This window comes from Cimex lectularius, unplaced genomic scaffold (assembly GCF_000648675.2).
Source record: "Cimex lectularius strain Harlan isolate CLEC.00 unplaced genomic scaffold, Clec_2.1 scaffold46, whole genome shotgun sequence".
NCBI classification, from domain to species: domain Eukaryota; kingdom Metazoa; phylum Arthropoda; class Insecta; order Hemiptera; family Cimicidae; genus Cimex; species Cimex lectularius.
The window spans coordinates 175,251-189,401 of record NW_019392654.1 but is presented as its reverse complement, the minus strand read 5'-3'; the positions used below and the strand labels follow the sequence as shown (position 1 = coordinate 189,401).

The 14,151-nt window shown below is 35.6% G+C and overlaps 1 protein-coding gene across 1 annotated transcript in view; it reads right to left on the bottom strand.

Moving 5' to 3' along the window:
- Positions 1 to 14,151, bottom strand: part of LOC106672924 (transcription factor AP-2-alpha) — a 31,616-nt gene that overhangs the window by 16,958 nt on the left and 507 nt on the right. The gene's annotated exons all lie outside the window — the stretch shown is intronic.

Sequence of the window (14,151 nt, the reverse complement as noted above, 5' to 3'; positions counted from 1 at the left end):
TGCTTAACGGTCAAGAAGCCACGGCATTAAAAACACTCTTATTTGACTTTGTACCTTTATTCCGTTTACGGTAGAGTTCTATTGTGTGGCCAAACAATTGTCATAACGGGTAGAATTTTTAATCTTCATCAATAAAATGTTAACAACACTACACTACCTTCTTTTCTTCGAGTTTGATCGTGCTACGGTCGAAACATTCAATAGTTTCAAATTAGAGCAAGTCTCTCACATATCAAGCCAAGCCAGTTTACGAATTACGCTACTTCATCTTTATATTCTAATAACATAAGGACAAGACTTTTCGTAAAAATATTATCACATTTGATCGGTTCAAACTGGCTGGAATAGAACGAAAAGAAACCCAAGAAGCCCAGTACGAAATTCTTAAACATGTTTTCAAGAGATTAACCATTGGACGTCCAGCCCAAGAATTAATTTATTTTTATTTAGAAATCAACAAACTGACAATTAAGTTTAAAGTATATGGAAAAACACCATTCTTACAATAATAAAAAAAAACCTTTTCAGATAACAGCACTGTGTTTTCTAATTTCATAAAATCAGCTTAAAAATGTAGAATTTGTTGTAATCTGTTAATTACAAGGAAGAAAAGAGATAAAGTCACGAATTTTTTATTATTCCATAAGTTGCTTTCTATCAAATTATTATAGAAATCGCATTTTCACAGGAAATCTGAAAATTAATGTTATATTACTTATATAATTTTTTCTGGCATCATTATTAAGTATGAGAAAAGAAAGTAGTTTTACAGAAGTTTGTACAGACATGCGATTTTTAAATTAAGGTCATATTTTCAAATCATGAAAACGAATTGCCGGATTTTAATTTAAGTAATTAAGTTAATCAATTAGTTCAAAACTTTAAAAAAAAGGAAGGTTCAAACGATAGACGTGTTGGAAAATATTGGTAAAATTTGCAATTTATAAAAATTCAAATCAAACATCAATTGATGTAATTTTTATGTTTAACAACACACCGAAAATTTTTCTGATTGAAATGTTTAATATACAGACTGCATGTTTCATTTTAGTGATTAATTTCTGAGTTTAACACTCGTACGCACGCACGCATATAATTTAAAGCTTTGGAATTATTCATAAGAATCACATTTCGCCTTCTGACACTAAATATCGGGTTGTCCGGAAAATAATGCAGGATTTTAAGTTTTCATTAAAAAAAATCTATATAAAATATTCTGTTTACGTTTACAGGATTACTCATTTGTATGAATGTCAACACTTATTAATCCTCTTCCAAATGATATTGTTTGTTTACCTCTGTAGCATTCCGCTACTTGGAAATAATTCAGTCATCCTTATAATGTCAAAGCGAGAATTTCGTACGATTTTCTTTTACGAGTTTAAACTCGGCCGAAGCGGAGCCCAAACGGCTAGAAACATTAACCAAGTCTGGGGCGAGGGTTGTGTTAATGAGTGCACTGTGCAAAGGTGGTTTAAAAAATTTCGGGAGGGAGATTTCAGCCTTGAAGATGAAGAAGGTCGTGGAAGGCCTTCCTCTCTTAATGATGATGTTCTGCGATCAGTGGTGGAAGAAAACCCCAAAACAACTGTTCGAGAACTTGCAGAGCAACTCAAAGTCAGTAAAACGACCGTCGCTGACCACCTCAAGGCGATTGGAAAAGTGAAAAAACTCGAAAATTGGGTTCCACACCCATTAAACGATCGCCAAAAAATCAGCGCTTTGATGTTTGCGCATCACTTCTTTGTCGAAACAAAAATGACCCATTTCTGGCCAGAATTGTTACATGTGACGAAAAGTGGATTCTCTACGATAACACTAGACGTTCTGGACAGTGGCTCGACAAAGGAGAAGCTCCAATACATTTTCCAAAGCCCCCAACTCATCAAAAAAAGGTAATGGTTACGGTATGGTGGGCTTCATTTGGTTTAATACACTGCAGCTTCTTAAATCCTGGCGAAACCATCAATGCTGAATCATACTGTAACCAAATTAATACCATGCATCAGAAATTGGCAGTAATGAAGCCCTCTTTGGTCAATCGGAAAGGGCCCATTTTGTTGCATGACAACGCTCGACCACATGTGTCACGTGTAACGTCACAAAAATTATTGGAGCTTGGCTATGAAACTTTGCCTCACCCACCCTACTCTCCGGACCTCTCGCCTACTGACTACCATTTTTTTAGACACCTGGACCACTACTTACAACACATAATATTCAAAAATCAAACGGAACTGGAAAATGCATTTATTGACTTTATCAATTCTAAAAATTCTGAATTCTACTCAGACGGAATTAATAAGTTACCAACACGTTGGGAGAAATGTATTGAGAGTATGGGAAATTATTTTGATTAAAGAACATTGCTTTAAAGTAACTAGTTTCTTTTTTTTTGTTTAATACCAAAATCCTGCATTATTTTCCGGACAACCCAATAACAATATTTCCGACATAATCACTTGTAAATCTTAAATTCAATATCGGCAATAAAAAGAGCTTAAAAAAACTTATTTGGTGTGTTCATGATGCATAGCAATTGAAACTATTTCAAATGTAAAAACAGAGACCAGTTTATATTTAACCATTAATAATGTTAAACTTAAAATATCCAATGTGTTCATTGATGAACTAAAAAGTGCTTTTATATTAAAAATTTTGGTGGTAGAAATGGTGTTAAACCAGATTCAGTGAGATTGTTCAGTAAAAAAAAAATATTTGCTGATTTACTAAGTCGGCCACGATTATTCTGGTTCTCGTTTTTTTTTTTTTTTTGTCAGGCATTGGAAAATTTGTTCATTCACAAAACAAACCATCCGATGAAGAATGGAATACGTTTGACTGAAACTCAAAATAAATTTTAATTTAAGGTAATAATTTTAGGTAAGCGAAAATAGGAGGACCAGGAATAAAGACTGTTTATTAAATAAAAGATTTGAATAAAATCTAGTGATGAAAAAATTTAGTTTTTCACTTAAAATTAGTGGCTAACGTATATTGTAAAAAGACACGACTGAAAACTGTCGTAGCTTCATTTCCTCATTCGGTCCGTCTATCCTCGCTGGTTTTATCTGTCAAGTACAAATTAATGCGTTATACATAAACAAGTCTGGCAGGCGAAAACAGGCGGACCAAGACCAAGCTACAAGTCAATCACTTTGCAGACCTCAAAACCTTTTTTCACAATTCGCTGGAGAAACGTAAAATAAAACTACAAAAATTTACCTAAAAATTTGTTAGTATTTTGTTTAGTAAAAAAACATATTTGCTGGATTAATAGGTAGGCCACAATCACCCTGGTCTATTCTCGTAGTTTTCTTGCCAGGCAGATTGACTTTTCAGTGGCAAATTTGTGCGTTTACAACACAAACCATCGATAAAGAATGGAAAATCTTTGTTTGAAAGTCAAAACAAGCAAGGATAGGCGGGCCAGGAATAAAGACTGTTTATTAAATAAAAGATTTGAGTGAAATCTACTGATGAAAAAATTTAGTTTCTATCTTAACTTTTTGGTTAACGTATATTGTAAAATGACACGAATGAAAACACACCATAGATGAAGAATAATCTTTGACTGAAAGTCAAAACAAGCAAGAATAGACGGACCAATAATAAAAATTGTTTATTGAATGAAAGGTTTGAATAAGATCGCGTGATGAAAAAATTTAAAATGTTTGGCTAACATATAAAATGACAAGATTGAAAAATGTTGTAGCTTGATTTTTCTCCTCCGGTCCGCCTATCCTCGCGGTTTTAGCTACAAACGAATGCGATATGCATAAACAAACCCGGTGAGCAAAATCAACGAATGTGGGCCAAGATCAACCAACAAGTCCTTCGCAGACCTCAACAACATTTTTTCAAAATGGACTAATATTTGGAAAAGTAAAAATACAAAATATTTGTCTTAAATATTATTTTTCAATTTGATCCTTCTTTTCTTTAATGAACGCCAATCTGTCTTAAACAAAGTAAATATGGAAGTTTAGCAAAAATCAAATTTTAATTAATCTATAGATCAAATAAAACAAATATTTTTTAAAATATATTATTGACTACTATTTGAAAGCAAGCATCAATTAAAAATATTGCAAGTTAATTAAAAGAACAAATAGAAATTTACGTAATTCACAGGGTGGATAAGCGTACATTTCGTGGAAATTTCACGAATAGTATTAAATTTTCCGATACCAACTGGAAAAATGTCTACAAAAAATTACCTCCATTAAATATTGACAGAGAGCCAGTTTAAGTCCTCTGGTGGTCAGACGGTGACATCAAATCGGTTCGAAAAGATGTGGACCGAGAAGGCAAAGGTCCAAGACACTTTTTGAACTTGTCCACGAGTGTTTTTTTTCTTGTCCCTTTTTTCCCTTTTCACCGGGAGGATCCTCCGGTCTCTCTAATACCTCGAGGGTAAACTGATCCGAGCCTAGAGCGATTCCCCGCCCGTCGACATCCCCTCCTATCTCAAAGAAACCCCTTCCACGTTTCCCAACCCCTGGCCAACCCTGTTGAAAATTAATTATTTAATTTTTTATTTCAGCGAAGACGTTTAATATAAGAAAAACAAAAACTATTTAAAAACTAACTTGGATGTCTACATAAAAAAATGTCATACGTTTTGAAAACCTTACACTTATCTTTCACTTGTTGCTGCAAGAATTGGACAAAATTTCCTTAATATTAAGGGTAAAGACTAATTAGAACTCCACACTAACGTAACAATCCCCCAATATGAAACTATTACTACAATTACTAAATCCAATTGCCCAACCTTTCAGTTTAATTAACACAAAAATATAAATTTTCCTCTAAGCCTAGCAGTAATAAAACTAAACTGTAATACTGCTTATTTCAAGTAAATATTCCTTTTATGTAATGTCTTTGTTGAGATGAAAAAGTCAGTGATTCGAACTCACGGCTTGATGCTGCTGCTCTAACAAGTTGAGCTATCGTGGCTTCGATCCACTCGGACACCAACACCCCATCTCAACATACGACCTTTCGAATTTATTTTCTTTTTGCCATTTTTCGATAAACATAAATAGTAAAATACTACTATTGATATATTTCAAAATCGCCTCTTAAATGGTCAACTGAACATTAAATCTTGTGATGCGGCATCATTCATGAACAATAGGAACTTGGCATGGTTGACCTTGAAGAAGCGCAGATATGAACCGCAGGTTCAAACTTTGTAAAAAAGCAGTTCGTCACTGATATCGGGTCCGTCTATTCTCGCTGATTAACATTTCATTCATACGCGTTTCGGCTATGTGCTATCATCTGTGAGGAAACAAGTCCATATGGTCATCCTCTCGCAACAAGCGCCACTAACTTACAATAAATTCCATATCAGATGCAAGAGGTGGGCCATCTCGATAGCAGATCTATTGTGCTCTTTTAATTTTATAATCCAGTGGCCAGCTTCAGGTTGTTAATCAACATCCACAGCGTCGTCAGCTGTTCCTAAGTGTCCTTGCTTGCAGTTTTTCCTCTCATAGTTGCAAGAATCGACTCCTACTCAGACCCTCACAAAAATATAAAACGTGTCTGTACTCCTATCCGGTGCATGTGCCTTCTTAGGTGGTAGTGACATGTCAGGAATTCATCCAGGAATGCGGATGGCCTTGCTATTTAAATCCTCGCGTGTTTCATGCCTGGATTATTGTTTCTCCAGTTTTGGACATATTAAGGATCCATTTTTGGATGGATCAGGGCTCTGAGCTTAGATTATTCATATTGGCTTCTTTTGTGGCCTACTTGTCCACTTTCAACTCTATGTCCCAATACCCAGAGACCCATGCCAGGGTGGAAACTTCCTTATATAAAGTACACAATTGAAAAAAAAATATAAAGATAATTGTTACTGTTAAACATAGTGATCGTCTTTGGCATAACATTTTTGATCTGTGTACGATTTGTATAGGTATATACAAGTTTTAATTAAATAAAACAGATGATCCATTATAATCCTATAACGGCATTGACTATAGAATAAGGGTAGGTCCCCATCAGTCTACTTGAAGAAAATTTTGTCTATTTAACCCTAGAGTTGATGATGGATTTTGGTCAGCGAGTCGGTGAAGGAAGGAGTTCCTCACTGAAGTTGGCGCAATGCCGAAAGGAGTTTGAATAACTGAAAAACCCGCGAATGGACATAGACCTGGTACGTAACCCTGTGCCGGTTCATCATGAATTTGACCGTAGTGACAATCACTCGCGATAAATTTTCTAAACGGTTTCCCATCGAAATTGTCGAAGGTTTTCGTTGGAAAACGCGAGAAACAACTTCACGGAAAAGTCCACTTTCGCTCCCGTTTCCCACAGAACGAGATCCCGGTTTCACAACTACCCCGTGTTTACTTGGACGACACGTCCGGCGTTTATTTTTGGAGGAGACTTTTACTTTCCAGGGGGTTGCGTTCACCTGTTTGTCGGGGGATGGCCGGTGGAAAACAAACTTTCACCTGTCGTCCTTCGGCGGGAAAAACTGCCAACTAATTATGATTCACATGCCATTTAATAAGTAGTTTCAAAATGTTGGACTGAATAGAAATAGTTTGAGAAAAAATACTGCAAATACTGGAAAAAGTCTTCATTTGAGGTATTAAGCATTTTTCCCTTTTGAGAGAGAGTGAAAAAAATTCTAAAATTATTTTAAGAATTTACTATCGCCAAATCAAATTTGGAAAATAAAATTGGAACGCGCGCGCGCATGTGTGTATTGCCTCTGCGTCCAGCTGTGTGTGTCAATTGGAACAAAATTACATCAATTTCTCTTCAAAGGCTTAGCCTGTCTTTAATATTTTCCCTTTATTCTTCTTTTACAACTTTTATTTAATAAAAGTTACAAAAATGAATAAAAATGATGACGGTGGATCATATTATAATATATATTTGTAAATAAACAGGCTCTGTGGATGATATTAGATATGTCGAAAGCTCTAATTTGTTCAGTGTGTTTTTCGTTGTCTTCATCATCTCGAAATTTATTACTAATATCCTTTTTTATCGACAAATATTTCCTAAAAATATAACTTATAATTTTATGTATAATAATTTAGCTTAGTTCATTAAAGTGTATTAATTAAATTACTTATATATAAAAGTTTATAAGAAAATTATTTAAACCAACTTAGGACTTAGATTCTCCTAAGTACTTGCTTCCATATTTCCGAATCTATTCATCTCACAATCAGACTATTCGTACTTTCCTTTCCCTTTTTAAATTTATCGTTCTAACGTTTTTTATTTTTCCTTTCTTGGTTTTGCATGTTTTCCACTTAGTGCACCTTTCATTTGGATGAGCGTATCATCTACACCTATAATTAGTTCCGCATCATATATATCCATTGTTTGTTGTTGTAATTTTTATCATACTAAATTATATTTTATTTAATCGTATTTAATATTATTTATTCTGTAATATAGAATTTACTGTTCAAACCAGGATATCCTTCCTAGTGGTTGAGAAGTGGTTACAGAATACCCTCCTTATCACTTCTGGTCAATATCATTTGTCCGATTTCTAGTTTAAATCTATGGTTCTCGGTCTTTCATCACTTTCTATGTCCCGTTAAATTCATTCAGAAGACGGAATTTTTTCATAAAACCAATCTGTTTCTCTCCCTTGTGTACGTTCTTGCTCTTAAGATCGTGATTTATCTGATTTACATCCCACCTTTCACGATCCGAGTCATTCGGCCGACAGTAGAATTATTTCGTAATTTGTACAACGTGCAATACATAATAAGTATTAAAAGAAAAACCAGACCGCATCTCACGACCTCCAAATAATCATTGAAAGAAAAGTTTAATTTTGGAGAATTTTAATGAAGTAAAGGAAACAAAAATAATAATCGTTTTATGTAATTAGAATCCAAATTTCTTGTCTCGACGGTGGCCACATCAAACATTTATTTACCTTTGTTAGGCTAACCGGCTTGGGACCATCATAATTCAGCATTAGGGCTACCTAGCTACTACCAAGCTTACACTTTGCTAAATTTCTGCAAACATTTTTACAAACAAGAAATGACAAAAATTAGCTTCGTTTCATGTCCTTTATTATTGAAAAATAATGTGTGTGTTTCTATTTTTGTTTTTCATTTTTTTAAATTTAATTAGAATTTTTGTTAAATTTTATTATTTTGTCGGTCTTAGTATGTCTGCAATTTTCTGATAATTTCAGGGTACAGGCAAAACTAAATTTTTGTCTTAATTACTGATAATAGCTAATTAATAAATTCAAATAAAACAAGTTTTCAGACAATAAATACATAGTTACTTGATGTTCCTCACAACCATTCACTCTATAAACATACATATAACAACTAACTTACTTTGGGGTATTTTATACTCCACTACAAACCCATCTAGACATACACAAACACTCCAGCTAATATTGCATACACCCACGGCATAACCACCGAGTGAAAAACCGCATTTAGACACTTCAAGTATCCAATTGTGATAAGCAAATATAACAGTGATTTATGTTAATTGATAATTCAAATTCCAGCATCCCTGGAGACCTCAAGAGCACTGTCGATAGGTGGCCCTCGGAGGATCTCACTTGTAGAAGAAGGGTGTTCCTAACCCGTTACCGCCATGCGAGGTTGACACGTAGATACTTACTTTTGAGACAAAACCAGCGTATGTATCCGGCATGCAGTGTAGTTGTTCGATGTCTCTCACTTAATTGAAAATTTGCAATTCTTTGGCTCTACATACAGGGATAGGTATGTAAAACTCGAGCCAATTCCAAAAGTAGTAATTTGATTATTAATGATTAATGGGAAGAGTAAGTGTTTTAACCTGCACAATTTGGATATGTTGGGTTTAATTTTTGATAGGTGGAAACGGATGTCGGGTTCAGCATCTAGACAGCTTCGACTTTTAGTTTCGGTGGCTGTACTTGGTCAGAAAATCCGGATTCGCATAAGTTGTGACAAATGGAAGAACGCGTTTTTTTGCTTTTTCAACGAGCGGTTGAAATTTTTTGTTTTCTAGACGGAGTCAAAAATGTGGGTAAGTATTGGGTTGTCCGGAAAATAATGCAGGATTTTAAGTTTTCATTTAAAAAAATCTATATAAAATATTCTGTTTACGTTTACAGGATTACTCATTTGTATGAATGTCAACACTTATTAATCCTCTTCCAAATGATATTGTTTGTTTACCTCTGTAGCATTCCGCTACTTGGAAATAATTCAGTCATCCTTATAATGTCAAAGCGAGAATTTCGTACGATTTTCTTTTACGAGTTTAAACTCGGCCGAAGCGGAGCCCAAACGGCTAGAAACATTAACCAAGTCTGGGGCGAGGGTTGTGTTAATGAGTGCACTGTGCAAAGGTGGTTTAAAAAATTTCGGGAGGGAGATTTCAGCCTTGAAGATGAAGAAGGTCGTGGAAGGCCTTCCTCTCTTAATGATGATGTTCTGCGATCAGTGGTGGAAGAAAACCCCAAAACAACTGTTCGAGAACTTGCAGAGCAACTCAAAGTCAGTAAAACGACCGTCGCTGACCACCTCAAGACGATTGGAAAAGTGAAAAAACTCGAAAATTGGGTTCCACACTCATTAAACGATCGCCAAAAAAATCAGCGCTTTGATGTTTGTGCATCACTTCTTTGTCGAAACAAAAATGACCCATTTCTGGCCAGAATTGTTACATGTGACGAAAAGTGGATTCTCTACGATAACACTAGACGTTCTGGACAGTGGCTCGACAAAGGAGAAGCTCCAATACATTTTCCAAAGCCCCCAACTCATCAAAAAAAGGTAATGGTTACGGTATGGTGGGCTTCATTTGGTTTAATACACTACAGCTTCTTAAATCCTGGCGAAACCATCAATGCTGAATCATACTGTAACCAAATTAATACCATGCATCAGAAATTGGCAGTAATGAAGCCCTCTTTGGTCAATCGGAAAGGGCCCATTTTGTTGCATGACAACGCTCGACCACATGTGTCACGTGTAACGTCACAAAAATTATTGGAGCTTGGCTATGAAACTTTGCCATTCCACCCTACTCTCCGGACCTCTCGCCTACTGACTACCATTTTTTTAGACACCTGGACCACTACTTACAACACATAATATTCAAAAATCAAACGGAACTGGAAAATGCATTTATTGACTTTATCAATTCTAAAAATTCTGAATTCTACTCAGACGGAATTAATAAGTTACCAACACGTTGGGAGAAATGTATTGAGAGTATGGGAAATTATTTTGATTAAAGAACATTGCTTTAAAGTAACTAGTTTCTTTTTTTTTGTTTAATACCAAAATCCTGCATTATTTTCCGGACAACCCAATATCAGACTCGACATTAGATTTCAAGGTAGAGTCTGATGTAATGGCTATCAGACATTCGTATTCAGATGAATAGACTGGGCGGCTTTGTAGAAAACGGTTTGACCAACATGGTCTTCCAGCAGCTGTTTGGAAGTAGTGCTCAAAGGACATCTCCCAACATCGAAGGTGTTCACATATTTCATCAATCAACGTGCCGTTCCAAGATCCAATTGATTTTCATTAAAAAAATCATTTAACACAGTAAAAGACTCCACGTTTTCCTTCTCAACAGATTCAACCCAAAACTGGATTTTTCTTTTGAAGGCTTGAACTTTGTCATTAGCATCGAAAGTTATGACGCAAAGACTTTTCACGCAAAGACTTTTCACGCAAAGACTTTTCACGCAAAGAAAGACTTATCTCATTCATTTTGTTGAAAATTTTCTTATAAATACGGCAGGATTCATTGCCATTTCTCATCACCAAAAACGTTGGCCAATTTGACATTGAGGTCCATCAACAGAGATAAGACTTCAGAATGTATTCCTGTAATCGGGAAAGTGCTTTCGGACAAAACATCCACTGGACTTCTGTATGGTTAAGCTGTGAACGATGAAGGCTTCCCATATCGACACATAGTATTGTGAAAAGTCTTGTCTTCAATGGCCTCGACTTAATATAATTAATAATTTGAGCAGACTTCCAAAGCTTTCTTAAAAGAGCATTTGTTTCATAGCTAAAGCATGTCTGAGGAGAATGTGCTGCATGGACTGTTGCAGCAAAATAAAAACTTTTGTTTTCAGTACTCATGGTTATTAGTTTTGTTTAAATTATTCACTCTATGTTTATTTTTGTAATTATGTATTAATTTTTCTCCAAGTTCATGGCGGACTTCCTAGTTCGAGTTGGCGGACCAATGGGCCCACGGACAACAGTTTGGGAAGCGCCGTTTTTTAGTAGATACAGGGTGTCTTTTTAAATGGCCCGGTTTTTTTTGAACCAATGACGCTATAAAAAATAGGTTTTTAATATTTTTTAGTCTAGATTCAAATTTTTACCTTTTTTTGGAGAAAAATTATACAGGGTACCTCAGGTTCAACTTTAAAATTTCAAATACAACCCTATTCATCCTGACATGTCACTTTTTTTACGCTGAAAACAATGGTGGAATCGGTTTTTAAATTGGTCAAAAAATGGAAAAAAGAAACCGGCAGCGTAATTCCGACGAGGAGCTGAATATTTTTCAGTATGTTCGTGAAAATCCTAATTCCTCTCCCTGAAATGTTGGAAGGGTTTTAGGTCTTTCAAAAAATAAAATTAGAGATGCACTCCGGACTTACAATTTTAAGCTGTATCTCTCTCCTCCGGGGACTTCGGGACTCTGATTCTGACAGGCGTCTAACGTTTCTTGCACAAATGTCGATTTGGGAGGCTGAAGAAAACATTCTTTCATTCATCCTATGGACTGATGAATTCAAGTTCACCTCTAATGACATGCAAAACCGTTGGAATTTTCGAAAATAATTTACATGGTGCTCAGCTCCTCAATTTTTTGAGGGACGTTTTACCAACACTATTAGATGGTGTTCCTCTGCAACAACGACAAAGAATGATTCTCCAGCTTGATGGATGCCCCGCACACAATTCTTTGCAAGTGGGACATTATTTGAATCGTTACTTTCGGGATAGGTGGATAGGGCCTCATGGCCCGATCTCTTGCCTCCTCGATCACTCGATTTAACTCCACTTGACTATTTTCTGTAAAGACATTTAAAAAACACGGCTTAAGTCAATCAGAACCCAGCAACCTCAGTTGAAGAACTGCGGCAAAATATAGAATACACTTGTCGGTCCATGTACCCTGACTCTATCGCTCTGAGCATCGGTGAAGAACAGAGCAAATCTTTTTCATCATTTCTATGCAAGGTAAACAGTTCTAACATGAAATGTGATTAATAAACAGCAAACCAAATGTCTGTTTTTTTCTAACTTTTTGCTTTTCATTTTTTGACCAAAAATCCTTCAAAATGATTTGTTAAGATCGGGTCGTTTTTGAAATTTTGAAGTTTTACTGAGCCTGAGGTACCCTGTATAATTTTTCTACAAAAAAGGTAAAAATTTGAAACTAGATTAAAAAATATTAAACGATTTTTTTTATAGTGTCATTGGTTTAAGAGAAATTCAGCCCGGTCGTCTAAATAGGCCAATGATAGATTTGTGTCCCTAGCATTGATAGTGAATGTATTTCTTATCGTGAACGTATAGTGTGAGAGGGCCGATGGAGGAACGTTAAGTACTCTTAAGTTCCCACTCTAACTGAGTAAACGGTAATGAACTTTAAATTGGAAAGAATGTATGTAAGAGTGAGAGTGTGAGTGAGTTTGGGTCTAGAAAGTGTTTACGTTGGGGGCTGAAACGACCTGAGCCCAACCGAGCTTTCTTAATATTGAACGTTTCTCAATGGCAGTTGAGCTTAATATTATTTCTAAAAATATGAATTAAGCAAGTAGAATTTCATGAAAGTAGAACAAGATCACAATTATACGATAATGAAAGTATGGAAATGGGTCATGTAACCATAAGTCCAAGATCTGGATTTTTTCTTGTATCAGCACCAATGTTGCAAAAGGGTCTTTTTAAGGAGAACCGTTGTAACAGAGAGATTAATGTTGAATTTTGAACACTTTATACCCTTCGGAAGAAGAAAAAATAGGCGGTCAGCCCATTCAAGCACGTGCCTCCCGTTCTTATTAGCGGTCTATCTCTCCTCCCTTTATTTGATTTCTATCCTTTTTTCACCTCCTCTCATTCGCCTCACCAAAGACTGAAATTACGTCACCGGCACACCTACTCCTCACCGGATTCCCTTTTGTACTAACGCGGCCAAAAACATGACCTCGGCCAGCTACCGGCCCCTTATCGGTCATCAGATCCTGAGGCGTATCTTCGCGATACAGAGACTTTTCCACAAGCGAAGGTGCGAACTAAAAAACATTCCCAATATCACATTACAAAATCGATAATCACACAGCACAGCTTTATTTTTAATAAAAATGAGGTAATTTTAGACAGGATAAGTTTACACTTGCTAAATACTTATTGCTCTCGGATGCGATGCCGTTTCGACGGATCTCGAACGCTCACGGTATTTACGAAGAACACCAAGAGTTCAGAAATGATGCTTCTTAAGAGCTTACAGTACATGAGATCATTAAGAAAGCTAACAGAGTAGTAAAGTAAAAGAGATCAATTATCATTTGACTATCGTAACTGAGAACCTTTTCGAATGTGAGATCTACTTTATGGACAGAGCTCGAGTGACTGATGATATTCTGGTAATACTCAACATATCTTGTCAGTGCACATATGATAACCAATACGATTATCTCAAATGACATAAAAACAGGGACAGCTGGTTTGAAATTTGTGGTCCCAATTGGGCAGATTACAAACTTTGTCTCTCGGTATGCCAACAACTGTACAACAACTTTATATAAGGGTTGTAATAGTATAGAAAAATTAGAAATTTTAGGGGATTTTTTTTATGTTCGAATCAGTGGATGACATGTAGGGACTGGAATTTTAGAAATTATCATTTTTCATTTAACTGGCGAAGAGAGAGAAATTACAACTTTCTTTTTAATTGGCAGAAGTTATTACTTTTCCGGGGTGGGGGTCATAAATGATCAAATTCTATAATTTTTATAGTCAAATTTGTAACAGATTATTTTGGATTCTGGGTGTATTTCAAAATGGCACATTCTCGATTTATTTTTGGTATTTGGAAAAAAAACCGACAAACAGTTTAATTTTTCAGGAGAGCATCAAATCGCGAATAGCA